We start from the raw sequence: 14,498 nt of genomic DNA, 5'->3' as shown, positions 1-14,498 counted from the left end.
CACCAGCTTTGCCAGACTGGTTGGACCAGCTTACACCAGCTACTGCCACCTTAAACCAGCTAAAACCAGTTACCAGCTTATGCTGGTCTTTGCTGGATTTTTCAGTAGGGGCAGTCTTTTTTTAGGTCTTGCTGAGGAGATTGTTTTCATAGTTAGACACCACACTAGCCAGCAGTGCTAGCTTCTTAGTTCCTGATATTAAGAGGCAAGCACTAAGATAAAAAATACAGAAATAACAAACTAACCTATCATACCCAAAAAAAAGTGTGTTTACAGTAAGTTATGATTTTTATGTCAAAATGTAAACATGTGAAAGATTGTTAAAGCAGTTACCTCAGTATTAAAATGATTTCAGAATGATTGTAGCCTGTAGCTGCTCAATCCTACTGAAAAATCCAGCAAAGACCAGCATAAGCTGGTAGCTGGTTTAAGGTGGTAGTAGCTAAGTTCAGCTAGACTAGCTTAAAAAGTGACCAAAACACAGCTAGACCAGCTTACTACACAAGCAAACCTGCTAAAACCAAGCTGGGAGACCTGTTAAAACCAAGTTTTGAGACCAGCTCAAACCAGCTCACCAGCTTATGCTGGTCTTAGCTGGATCCCTCAGTAGGGAATGGTATAACATGCTAAAATAAAATTGTCTATTTTGTAATGAACCCGACATATATAGGACGATGGTAGAGAAACTGAGGCAGAAGAGGGAAGAAGCAATGTTGTAAAAGAGCAATGTAAAATCAGACTTTTAGATATAAAAGTGCTAAAAATATAAATATTAAATATCATAGAAATGATTAAAATGTTACTTTCTAACACATGTTGAAAAATTGTTACAACATTAATTTTATATTTAATGTTTAAATAATGTTTTTGCAGATAGAACCTTATAATTCTTAGCAAAAAGTGTTGTTTTAGAATTAGAAGGTTCTATCTGCATTTGACCCCTTCCAAAAATCCACATTTAGAAATTTGAGAGGATTTTGATATTGTATATTTAGAATGCATTTAGGGTCCCTGTTATTTTCATGTTTGAAAGAAACTTCTTCCCCATGTAAGTTTTCCTATATGTAATGCAAAAACTTTGAAGCTCAATATCTCAAATTGAGTGATTTTTGTTGCTTGTGTGATTTACTGAAAGTGTTTTGTGGTGTTATCTGTTGTATGTTTTCCTGGCTGTAAGACAAGTTTCCCCTAGGAAACTAAAAGTGAAACTGAATTGAACAGTGCAAACATCACACTTCTTATGAACAGCACATTGTATATATCTGTGCCTGTCACCACCACTGTTTGAATATGCAGCCCAGTCTCCTGAAGATGCGTATAAATAGCACGAAGTGTAAAACTCGTGCAATACATAGGCCAAATTCCACTTTGTCGTGCATATGATAAGCAAGTCCTTCCCATTCACTTAAACGCTGCATCTTTTTTTGTCATTTTATTTATTGGTTTCTCAATTTTTTGCTATTTTTTATCATTTTCGCTTGGGTTTAGGGTTAGAACAACTTTTTGTTATATAAAAATGTCATCCTAACCCAAACCCCAAATCTAACCCCAACTCCAAGCGACCATGGCTTGAATATGGACAAAACATGGAGAAACCTGTATATATTAAATAACCTCATTAAGCAAATCTAAAATCTAACCCTAAACCCAAGCGAAAAATGTTCTGTTTACAAAACAGAAAAAATTTGAGAAACCAATAAATAAAACGACAAAAAAAGATGCACCGTTTAAGTGAATGGGAAGGACTGGCGTATCATATGCATGCCAAAGTGGAATTTGGCGTATGCATTGCACGAGTTTTACACTTCGTGCTATTTATACGCATCCTAAGGAGACTGGGTAGGAATATGTCATAAAAACTTGTAAAAAGGGTTGTGTTATCTTTATATAAGATTATAACACTATACTCTAGGCACACTATAAAAATTCCAATCCATATATGAAGAGTTTCGTTGCAAAACAAGATAATTTTTCAGAAATCTCATTTTTTGGTTGTGCATTCCAATTAATATAAATTCAACTGCAGTTGGTTTGTTTTGATTTAAACCTTCATAACTTAAAAATACAGCTAAGTAGCACTATAAAACAAAATAATAACATGATAACATTATTTAATATATTAATATATTTATTATAAATATAATATTCATATATTTATATATTTTTTCTTGATTGGTACAGGGTGTGGTTAGTGGAAGAATTTCGAGGGCTGGTCTTAGCCAGTGTTTATAAAGACCCCAGCACTCTGAATGAGTGGATCTGTGACACAGATTTTTTTTCATCTTCTACAGGAGAAACACACAACTCACAATATGTGTACGGAAAAGTGTTCACTGTGTTTGTACCTATTAGTGCTCATCTCCGTAATCTGTAACATAATATTATTTTTTTCCTGTTGGGATGTTAAATTCGTGCAAAATGGACAAATTACATGGGAGGTAATACTCATGTGAGGATTCGTTGGAGGAGGTTTACTGGTGAGTTTATAGAAAAATAATTATGATATAAATACACTCAAAAAAATGATTCTAGCCCTTCTTAGACATGACACATTAAAATTGTGTTCAATTAATGTAAAATACCTCATTAAGAGCAATAAGTATATATATTTAATTAGTCTAACACAAAAAGAATATGTACTATAATTTATTGATTTCTTTTTAATTGCGTTAACACAATTAGTTTGAGTTTGGGTTCTGGAAAAATAATTTCCCAGCATGCTTTGCATGCAACTGCTTTTGGAGAGTAATTTTTTTAATTAAGTGTTATTTTATGCATTTTTAGGTAAAGAGAAAGACTTAAAAGTGTTTAATGTCCGTTTATCTTATTAATTTAGAAGCGTTTGTGTTATATTTTTTCAAATTGTTTGGTTACCATCGTGCAGAAGAGTGTCGCTTGTGGTTAGGTTGTGGATGTGACGTATTTCTCTCAATGAGCACTAACTGTGTTAATGCCTGTTTGGAGATCAGTCTCTTCTCATATGCTCATCCAAAGTATCATATTTTATTATTATTAGCATGCTAACATGTGCTTATGCTAATTAGTATGATACAAAAACGTTTTATATAAAATAACAGAATTGAGTTATTCAGACTACACTACATTGAGTTATTCAAACTACGCTAAATTGAGTTATTCAGACTAAACTAAATTGAGTTGAGGCAACTAATTGAGTATTGCCATTTAATTTAAATTGAGTTGGACTAACTCAATTTATTTTAATTGTCTAAAGCAATTTTTTATGAGTTAGGGGTACACATTCATATTGGATGGAAATCCTGCCCACAATTTTATTGAGTTTATCCAATGAATAATTTTTTTGAGTGTAGTAAATGTAAAAATACTTTGTAAATATTTGTACACTGAAAAAATGCAGCTCTGGGTTAAAATTACGGAAGTCGAGAGAGGACATGCACTATTATTATTTTGCTTGCTTGTTTTCTCGTGATCACGACTTGATTTTCTCATGATCTGAAAGAAAAAAATGTCACTTACAGTAATTATTCATTGTAAAAAAAATCCAGTAGAAATTACAGTGTTACTTGCAGCTGTTTGCGGGTAACTTAGCGTAGATTTAAATGTATGTTATTTAATGGAAAGATTTTGTTCAAAGTTAAATAAACATTAAACATTTACAAGCAGTGTTGGGCAAGTTACTGAAAATTTGTAATTAGTTATAGTTACTAGTTACTTCCTTTAAAAGTAATTGAATTACTCTACCAGTTACTTTATATCAACAGTAACTCGTTACTAGGGAAAGTAACTTTTAAGCTACTTTTATGTCTGCTTTTTAAAAGTAAATATGAACAGTACTGAACAGTCAAACAATAAAATGATATATAGGAGACTATTTTGCTTTAGATTCAGCCTTTGAGTATTTTTGTTAGAAATTATCTTAATATGTAAGCTTAGTTTATTTATGCATATCATTTAGACCATTTAAACAAAATTATGTATGTTTACATTGAAAATATGTGTGTTAAAATTGTGTAATGTCTCTTTAAGAATTTGGAGACAATTGTGTCAATGTGTCATATTTTCTAAAATAAATTATCATCTTTTTTACTCCATATTTATTTTAATAAGTCAGAAACGTCCCTGCTGTGTCCTGCTGACAGGCGCGGTGTACGCGTGCAGCAGCTAATGCAAATGGCTCCTCTGAAGGTTAGACCGTCTCATTTCAGTTCTCTTCGCGGACTTCTGAGGCTGCCACCTTGAAAGACCGAGTGGTCACTGTGGGGACTCACCTTTTAATGGGGACTCACCTTTTAAGGTCGCAGCCCTTGAATTGGGACACCGCTTGTGAAGCTTGCGGCGGGTAGTGCGCTCTTTGGTCATATATTGTTTGTATATTTTTTATGTTGGATTTAAATGAAACACAAGATTAAAGGAAGATATTTAATCAGAAAACGAAGTATGTGGATTGTTTTGTTGGACGGACACAGAGCGAGTGGATTGTTTTGTCGGATACGGAGCAAGTGAAACCGAAACTGAAACTAAATGCGCACTCTCATACTATGGATGTTTAACACGTTTTAACAGTTGTACAGCGCAGTGTGAATATTTTATTGGAAACAATTCGCAGATTGTTCTCTTCCAAGCTGATGTAAACATCTAAGAATATATTAACATTTCTCAGATTTATTGCTTTTGTGGACTACAAATGCAAGATGATGTCATACTGGGATTGCTTGCCAAAGATAATTTACATGGATTGGATTATGACTTGCGCACCATTTTTAAACAAAGGTATGTTGTCCCGTTTAGATTTTTCATGTTCATTCTATCTGCACTGTCAGCCATGATGAAGTTTAGTGGCGCTGCACAGTGGCGACTAGTAGAACAGGCTCTCTGTCTCGTCTTCTGTTTGTTTGTTTTTTGCGATTGTTTGTGCGATCAGTTTCGGTACAAACCGTTATTAGATCCTGGACTGTATGGACTGTTACTTTAAGTCACTATGAGTCGTGTATGGGAGCTAGCTTTAGTAGCCGGGCTGATTCTGTTTGTTATTAGCGTAGCAAGTGAGCCGGCTAGCAACGCGGAATCGCATGTACGCTACAACAGAGAGTTTCTCCTACAATTGAGCGCTTACGCAGGCGATTGGAATCATATGGAAGCAAATATACCTACGGAGATAAAAAGAACCGCTAATGGCAAGGAATACAAGAGAAAACGAGGGAAGAGGGGAGGAGTGCGCCAAAGACTAAGGAACAGGAAAACAAAGGTCCCACTTCCAACTATTATTCTCTCCAATGTTCAATCGATAAAAAGGAAAGCAGACGAGTTGCGAGCAAACACTCGTTACTTGCATGAATATAGGGAAGCCTGTGTTTTAGCCCTCACTGAGACTTGGCTCAACAAGACAGTGCTTGATTCCGAAGTTTGCCCAGACGGATTTAGTATCGTACGACTGGATCGGTGCAGTAAGGCTACAGGCAAAGAACATGGAGGGGGAGTGTGCGTCATGATCAGTGGCGTGTTTACCATTTTGGGGGCCCTATGCAAAGTCCAAGAACCGGGGCCCCGCATGCCCCAGCATTGCCCAAGGTTTTTTATTTGAATTGCACAACAAAAATATTCAGTATATATGATATATGATTCAGACTGATCTAACAAACTGAACTAACAAACACCAGCAAACAACATTGTAAGTTGGTTATTGCTTGAATTTATGGATGGGAATCACATAACTCTCATGTTTATATTGCAAAAACAAACTTACTGTGAGATACAACAAGCATATATGAGATTTTAATGACGATGAGATACAGAATATGATTTATGTATTTTCGACGTGATTTAAACCACTGCGTATAGTTTCGCTCGCTTGGGCGTACTTTATCCGTACCTTAGATTTGGGTCTGAATAAACATAACATACTTTCGCACACCTTGTGGCTAGTAGGGGGCCCCCCAAGCCCGGGGGCCCCATGCAATTGCGTGGTTTGCGTGGTGGGTAAACACGCCACTGGTCATGATAAACGACAGATGGTGCAAAACAACTGTGGAGGGAAGAAAAATCTGCACGCCTGATATTGAACTTTTATCAGTTTCTATGCGACCTTCCTATCTTCCACGTGAATTTCCACAAATATTTCTGACTGTTGTCTATATACATCCAAGAGCAGACACAAATAAGGCAGCAGACATTATTTTTAATATCACCCAAGAATTTGATGAAATTTCACCAGATGCCCCAAAGTTTATAATGGGTGATTTTAATAACTGCACCCTTAAGAAAACTCTAACTAATTATTCGCAGTATGTCACTTGTCCTACAAGGAAAAACAAAATTATTGACTTATGTTATGGTTCCATTCCAAAGGCATACTCGTCTAGTGCTAGGGCACCCTTGGGGGGCTCAGATCACAATACAGTCCTTTTAAGACCCATCTATAAACAGGTTTTGAAAAGGGTTAAGCCTGTGGAAAAGCAGATCCAGGTGTGGGATGAGGATAGTATAGAAACACTGAAAGGCTGTCTGGAATGCACATCCTGGACCATTTTTGAGGACTCATCAGTTGACCTGCACGAACAGACAGAAGCTATCTCGGGCTATATAGACTTTTGTGTGAGTGCGGTCATTCCTACAAAAACCATTAAGGTGTACCCAAATAATAAACCGTGGGTGACGAAAGAACTGAAAGACTTACTAAATGAGAAACACAGAGTCTTTGCTTCAGGAAACTTACAGAACAGAAAAGACATTCAAAGAAAGGTCAACAAAGAGATCTATAAGGCCAGGCATCAGTATAAAGATAAGGTACAGCATACCCTGGCCACGGGAAATCCGAGGGAGGCATGGACTGGTATCAAGTTAATGGCCAATGCCCCTTTTAAAACAGGGAAAAACAAACAAAATTTTATGGAGGACACAACACCTTGTGTTCTGGCCAATAATTTTAATGAATATTTTACCCGTTTTGAAGTAAATTACAGTGATAATGTCTCTGTTTGGCAACACACTAACAACGATGCTGGGATGGAGGGCACCTTGATTATTACAGAGGAGATGGTCCAGCGAGTGTTCGAAAGGACTAACGTGCGGAAGAGCCCAGGGCCGGATAATATTGGAGGTAGAGTGCTGAAGCACTGTGCTGTCCAATTAAGTGGAATTTTTTGTTCCCTCTTTCAGCGCTCATTGAACACTCAGGTGGTGCCACTGCTTTGGAAAACAGCTGTCGTGACACCCCTTCCCAAAGTCTCTCATCCATCTTCATTCAAGGATTACAGGCCTATCGCTCTTACTTCTTTATTAGTTAAATCACTGGAGCGGATCATTAAAACACACATCATAAATTATTGTGGAAATGCCCTTGACCCTTTACAATTTGCCTATAGACTTGGGAGGGGGACAGATGATGCCATCGCAGTGCTTTTACATAATCTGTATACCCACCTGGAGGGGAGTAAAGCGCATGCTCGCATTTTATTTGCAGACTTCTCATCAGCATTCAATACTATCCACCCACACATTTTAGCAAACAGACTTAAAGACAATTTCCAGCTAAAACCAGCATTAATTAATTGGATTCTGGATTTCCTGTGTGGGCGGCTACACAGAGTAAGGGTGGGAACTGTATTATCTGGGGCCCGCCTTACCTCAATTGGGACACCACAAGGCAGTGTTTTGTCACCACTGCTTTATATACTGTACACAGACTGTTGTCGCAGTAGTTATCCAGGACGTCATATAATTAAATTTGCTGACGATACAGCTGTTATAAGTTTATTGGAGCGAGATGAAACTGAACATGGTCCAGTGTTGCAGGAATTTGTCGACTGGTGCGAAGCCTCTCAGTTAGAGTTAAATACGTATAAGACAAAAGAACTGGTCTTTGATTTTAGACGTGAGACTCCTTCACCCACTCCGACTCTGATAAAAGGAGAGGAGATCGAGATAGTGACGGAGTATAAATATCTCGGTCTCATTATTGACCATAAATTATCTTGGGATCAGTGTGCCGATGCAGTTTTTAAAAAGGGCCAACAACGTTTATATTTTCTTAGGAAACTTAATTATTTTAATGTTGATAAAACAATTTTGACTTTATTTTATAAGTCTTTTATCGAGAGTATTCTATCGTATTGTATTGTATGTTGGTATGGACATTCTAAAATTACACATAGGAACAAATTGGGGAGGATTGTTAAAACATGTGGAAAAATTATAGGTAAGCAACAGGTAGATCTGTACCAACTATATCTAACTAGATTGGTACAGAAGGCAGATAAGGTGAGCATGGACATATCCCATCCACTTTTCGTGGAACTCAAGCTGCTTCCTTCCGGTCGCAGATATAGATACCCCAATGTTAGAACTAACCGAGCAAAACACTCATTTATTCCTATGGCAATAACCCAATTAAATAAGGTGTAGGGGGCTGTACGATGAATTTTTTTTTTTTAATGCTTATTTTATTTTATTTATATATGACCCTGTGCAATATATATATATATATATATATATTTTTTTTTTTTGTACTTATTTATTGATGGGTTGGATAAATAGCCCTGTAGATGTCTGTTTAAATGTTTGGTTGTGGATTATGTGTCGTCATGCCTGTACTATACAACAAATTGCCCTTCGGGGACATTAAAGTTTTCTAACTAACTAACTCATTGCACCCCCTACCACGGTCCTGCGTACGTTAGATCAGAAATGTCTTGTCTGCAATTGTTATTTTTTTTACAAAATAGAGTAAGGCGAGTAACAAACTCATTTAAATTTCGGTAATTGTAATTGCATTACTTGATTTAAAAAAATACCTCGTTACATGCCCGTTACTGCTAAAAGTGAAATTACAGTAACGCGTTACTCCCATAACTGTTTACAAGTATTTGTATTTACAAGGTAAAACTAAAATAACAGCATCAAGCAAAGCATTCTGGGAAACAAAATCTGAAGCAAAAAACAGAAAAAGGTTGATGAGGATTTTTGGTTCCCAGAAGGCTTTGCATGAGGCTGTTATTGTATAGTTTTATTCTGTGAAGATAAAGACTTGTTAATATTTAATATTTATTTAATTTGAACAAACCCTTGCCAGTAAATAACATAAATTTAACCAGCTGCAAGTAACACTGTAATTTCTATGGAATTCATTGATTAGGTAAAGTCGACTACTTTTTAAAAAACTGAATCTTTGCTGTCCTAAAAATATTAAATAATCTTATTTACTAGATTGTATTTACAAGTTGTTATTTTTTAAACATAGTTTTATGGGTTAAGTTACTCTTAGTGTTATGAATGGCATTATAACACAAAATTATAAGTCATTGAATAAACTTGATTCTCCACAGAAATGCACACAAAACTGTGTTTTTGACATGCATTGTTGGTACTGTGTAGAGAAATACAATAAAATGTTCTGAACAAGATTCATGTAAGTAAACACTAATTACCTGAATGGTGACTTCACAAAATTATAATTTACAACAAAACAACAAATAATATAAGAGCTTAAACCGTTATGACATTTTATTAACAAATATTTAAGTAGTTAGAGTTCTTATCAGTTTTTATTCTGTGAAAAAGCATAAATAATCAAAATATTCAGGCACAAAGGATTATGGGTATTCCCTACAACATGTGCTGATAATTTTAAGTTAATTTCATTTGAATGTTTTAGTTTAATGAATTTTAAATGTTTAAGTTAAATTAACTCAGATTTTGTAAGCAGACTTGAAAGCGCAAAATTACTTTTTTTAATTAAAACGTCAACCCTTCTTATGAATACTAGGGCTGGACCAGAATATTCAATTATTTGAATATTCTTTCTGTAGGTTGAAATTCGATTTTCAGTTTTGAGATTCAAATATATTTATATATTAGGGCTATCAAAATTAACGTGTTAATAACGCGTTAACGCAAATTCATTGGTAACACTTTACAATAAGGTCCATTAGTTAACATTAGTTAGCTACATTAGTTAACATGAACTAATAATGAACTGCACTTATACAGCATTTATTAATCTTTGTTAATGTTAATTTCAACAATTACTAATACTTTATTAAAATCTTGTTAACATTAGTTAATAGACTCTGAACCAACACGAACAAACAATTAAAGCTTAAATTTTTATTAACTAACATTAACAAAGATGAATAAATCCTGTAACAAACGTATTGCTCATGGTTTGTTCAAGTTAATTAACTAATGTTAACTAATGAACCTTATTGTAAAGTGTTACCAATTCATTTTAATGCCACTAATTTTATTAACGGCGATTAACGCAACGCACAATTTCTGTTTGACCCTTGGTCCAACCCATAGTTGAATGAACAGAGACGCAGAGAAATGTGACCCTGGCTGTTTCTCAATATGCGTTCTTCAGCGATCTTGCGTCCTCGTGTCCTCGCTCTACGTCATCATTAACGGTCGAAGTTCATTCCAATTCTCAAGAACGCAAGGACAGAGGACGCATGAAAATACCCGGATGTGTTCTTGATATCGAGGATGCATCGAGTGCAGACTTGCTGAAATCGCTTTACGCCCCAGAAGTCATTGCGGCAAAACTTCCGAGTTCGTTCTTCCAAGGTCGCCTGGCAAGACCGATCTCCACGAGGACGCAAGTCCTTTCTTTGCGTTCTTGGAATTGAGAAACAGCCCCTGTCTATAGCCGTTTCTCAATACCAAGTACGCCAAACTCGGACTTGTGTCCTTCGTAGTTCGAACTTGCAAGTTCAGACTCGGAAGAACGAACTCCTGACGCGAAATGCATTCTGGGAAACTTCGCTGTAATAAGTCCACACAAGTCTCCTCTGATGCATCCTGGATAAAATGGGCGGATCAAGAACACATCCGGGGATTTTATGTGAACTTGGGCTTGATGCGAACTTTGATTTGGAACAGTACTTGGGCCGCTACTGATGACGTTTCACAAGTCCACAAGAACGCAAGTACAGACAAGAACGCATATTGAGAAACGGCTTATGAGTCGAAGGTTTTCATAGAAATAAGAACATTAAGCAAGTCGTCTAGCAAATCCAATGCTCTAAATGCTCGTTGGACATCTGAAATGATCTTTATTAATACGTCTGAGAGGTAACGTTACCGTCCTCCTAATGCTTTCTCAATTCATTTTGATTTCGCTTTTATGCATGACTTGATGTTAAAAGGGTTATTAAGAGAGATAAAGTTCGGTACCTGATTAATGTTAAAGAGTTATTAAGTGCGACAAGACTCAAAAGCGATCTTCCACGCTGACTGAAGGCCGGGGTATACCTTTTTTCGCGTCCGCGTCCGGCTCTCGCGCGCGCACGCGTCCTCGCAGCTTTTCGGGTATACTCCCCGCGGCTACACGCGGATGGCCGCGTTCGACACTATACGCAATACAAATGATTTCTTATTCAAATTTTTAGTCTAACAGGCTGTCAGGGCAGCACTGATTTGGCGACATTTACAGTACATTAAAACATTAGGATAGGTGAAGAAAAGTAACTGATCCACCATTGCAAACACAGTTTAGAACAAACAATAAGACAACAAAGAACAGGAATCAAACAAACATGCTCCAGGGCTTTCTGTTCATGGAAGAAGTAAAAGTTAAAGAAGAAAAACGATAGTGTGTGTGCAAATGCTGTCTATTTCCTTTGTATAATTGTTTATAGTGGAGTGCCCTGTCTAAATATTTTCACGCGCATGCGCTGTTGTACGCGGACTGTACACGCGGTCTCAAATTTTGGACTGCACGCGGACGGTCCGCGCGGCCGGCCGCGGACCCTCTTGATGACGAAAATGACGTCATGCGGACGGCACGCATATGCGGACGTCCCTAGTATACTTTCGGCTTGACATCTGAAGCGCGTGCACACAGACGCTGTTTTGATAAGAATTTACGCAGGTAGGATCTATAATCTGTTATGTCTTAAGTAAATGTTTGGTTAACTGTTGAGTAAAAATATCTGATATGTAACATTATATTAGATCACTTAGATTTTAAGCAGTCTGTCTCAATGTCAATCAAACAATAAAAGAAAAAAAGTTTAACATATATTGATGATGTTTTTGCTTTGTGTGTGCTAAATCTATTAGTTTTACCAGTGATTTTAAGGTATGAATGTGGTAATTTATTGTATGGATGTGGTAATTTTTGTGGTAATTTAACTTGCTGACTCTTTCAACTTCAAACAAGTGTAGTTCTGTGATATTTTGTTATATTCCACCAAATCATGCATTGTTCTACACTGTAAAAAAATTCCGTAGAAATTACAATGTTATTGCAGTTGGGTTGCCGGTAATTTACCGTAGATTTAAATTTATGTTATTTACTGGCAAGAGTTTGTTCAAAGTTAAATAAATTTGAAATATTAACAAGTCTTTGGGCTCTATCTTACACCCGGCGCAATGCAGCGCAATGCGCGACGCAAGTGTCTTTCGCTAGTTTCCACCCTAATTTTCACGTTTAGCGCCGCGTTGTTTAAATAGCAAATGCATTTGCGCCCCCTTTTGCGCACATGGGCGTTTTGGTCTGAAAACTAGGTGTGTTCAGGCGCATTGTTGGCGCGTTGCTATTTTGAGGCAACTAAAATAGACCACGCCATTGACCAACAAAAACCTGGTCTAAAGTCTAAAGTCAATGGCGCAATAGTGTTTTATGTTATTTAAAGAGCGCATTAGTAATATGCACCTATAAACGGGAGGACAACGCAGGTTTGCTTATCACAAAGTACATGAATGCGCAGCAGCACAAAAATGCTTTTAAATATAAAAGATTAAAGGATTGAATGTAAAAGATTATTATTTGGACATAAATGAGGACTTATTATGAGACGTTAGAAGGCGCAAAGAGCTGCTTCAACTGTAGCTTGGTAAGTAAATAAATGCTTTGCTTTGAACAAATGCATCTGTTTTTAAATGTTTTTTTTAATGGTACCTCACGGATTTATTGTATATTATGACTCTGTACCTGTGGATATGGTGAGATGAGAAACTCTTTGCTTAAAAAAACGCTGTCCAAAGTGCTGAAACGTGAGGAGAGCCATTTGTAAATTCTTTATCTCCCGTTTGTTACAAGTAAAGTATTTTTGGAGTACAAACCTTATCTTACATACTTGTAAATTATTTTTTGATGATATTGGATAGCCATACATTTAAGGCAATTACAAGCCTGCTTTTTTTACTTCCATGACTAAAAGAAAACGATTTTTAAAGATTTTAATAAAAAAATAACAATTTCAATACAAGTGAAAAACAACACAATTATTTAACATTAATCTTAAACTGGGGATCTTCTTCCTCCGCTTAGTTTTTCAGTTTACAAAGTTCGTCATCTAAATAGGGATTAGACATAGCGCCAGCGCAACAGGCTTTTAAAGGGGATGAGAGCTGAGAATCTCATTGGTTTACTGCACGTTATGCCCCAAATTCTCCCATTACAATAGGACCAACCCTTTTCGACCATGCGCTCGGCGCACAAACCATTTTTCCCGTCGTTAAATTAGCAAAAGTGGATTCAGACACGCCCATTTAGACATTGCACTTTGCGCTTTAGACAATGCGCTTAGATCGTTAAAATAGGGCCCGTTATCTTCACTGAATAAAACTATACAATAACAGCCTCATGCAAAGCATTCTGGGAACCAGAAATCATCATCAACCTTTTTCTCTTTTTTGCTTCAGACTTAGTTTCCCAGAATGTTTTGCTTGATGCTGTTTTTTTAGTTTTACTCTGTAAAGACAAAGACTTGTAAAGGTTTAATGTTCATTTAACTTTGAACAAAATGTTGCCAGTAAATAACATACATTTAAATCTACGGTAAGTTCCCGGCAACCCAGCTGCAATTTCTACGGAATTTTTTTACAGTGTATGTTAGAGATTGTCAAAATATGAACTATTTTTTGAAAATTAGCTAATTCTGACTCAACTTGCCAGCACATGTCACAAATGATGCAGCAGCAAACAAAAATGGAGAAAGAAAATTCTTCTTAAAGGAAAATTCATATACAAAACAATTGCTTAATGGTTCTACAAACAGGCTGTTGTTGATATACATTTGCATAAAGCATCTATATATGTATATATGATTAGAGTATTAAAAACCTGAAAAGTGTTAAATTATGGTAAATTTAGAATGGATAAAAATGTGCGATAAATTTGTGATTAAATCATGCAATTAATCTAGATAATTTTTTTAATCTATTGACAGCCCCTATATATATATATATAGCTTATCTCCTAATTAAATATTATTAATTTCTGAATGAAAACACTAGTTATGAAAGGCTAGAAAATAAATGTCTACTAACTTTACAAAGTACATTTGATACATCTTTATCAAAAACTAATTGAAGTTTTCCCTAAAAGAATTTAGAAATGCCCTGCACCAAAAGCCACACATCTGACCTTGTTGTGTTTGAAATCTGAAGATGATATCTTTAAAACTCTGAATTTTATGAAAGGATTTTTAAATGTCATTAGGTATTTTTTAGAGAAATCTCAGAAATGCTAACATTTATTGACTCACATCTTTGCATTGCATACTTTGTATGCGGGC

At 36.0% G+C, this 14,498-nt stretch overlaps 1 long non-coding RNA gene across 1 annotated transcript in view; it reads left to right on the top strand.

The window, feature by feature from the left end:
• Window positions 1–2,260: 2,260 nt before the first annotated feature.
• Window positions 2,261–14,498, top strand: part of LOC141353044 (uncharacterized) — a 33,287-nt gene continuing 21,049 nt past the window's right edge. The window contains exon 1 of the long non-coding RNA XR_012360091.1: window positions 2,261–2,477. This is a non-coding gene — a long non-coding RNA (uncharacterized lncRNA). The remainder of the gene's footprint in view (window positions 2,478–14,498) is intronic.

Source organism: Misgurnus anguillicaudatus, chromosome 21 (assembly GCF_027580225.2).
Source record: "Misgurnus anguillicaudatus chromosome 21, ASM2758022v2, whole genome shotgun sequence".
NCBI classification, from domain to species: Eukaryota; Metazoa; Chordata; class Actinopteri; order Cypriniformes; family Cobitidae; genus Misgurnus; species Misgurnus anguillicaudatus.
Note: the sequence above shows the minus strand (reverse complement) of the source record. Positions and strands in the feature narration are given on the sequence as shown.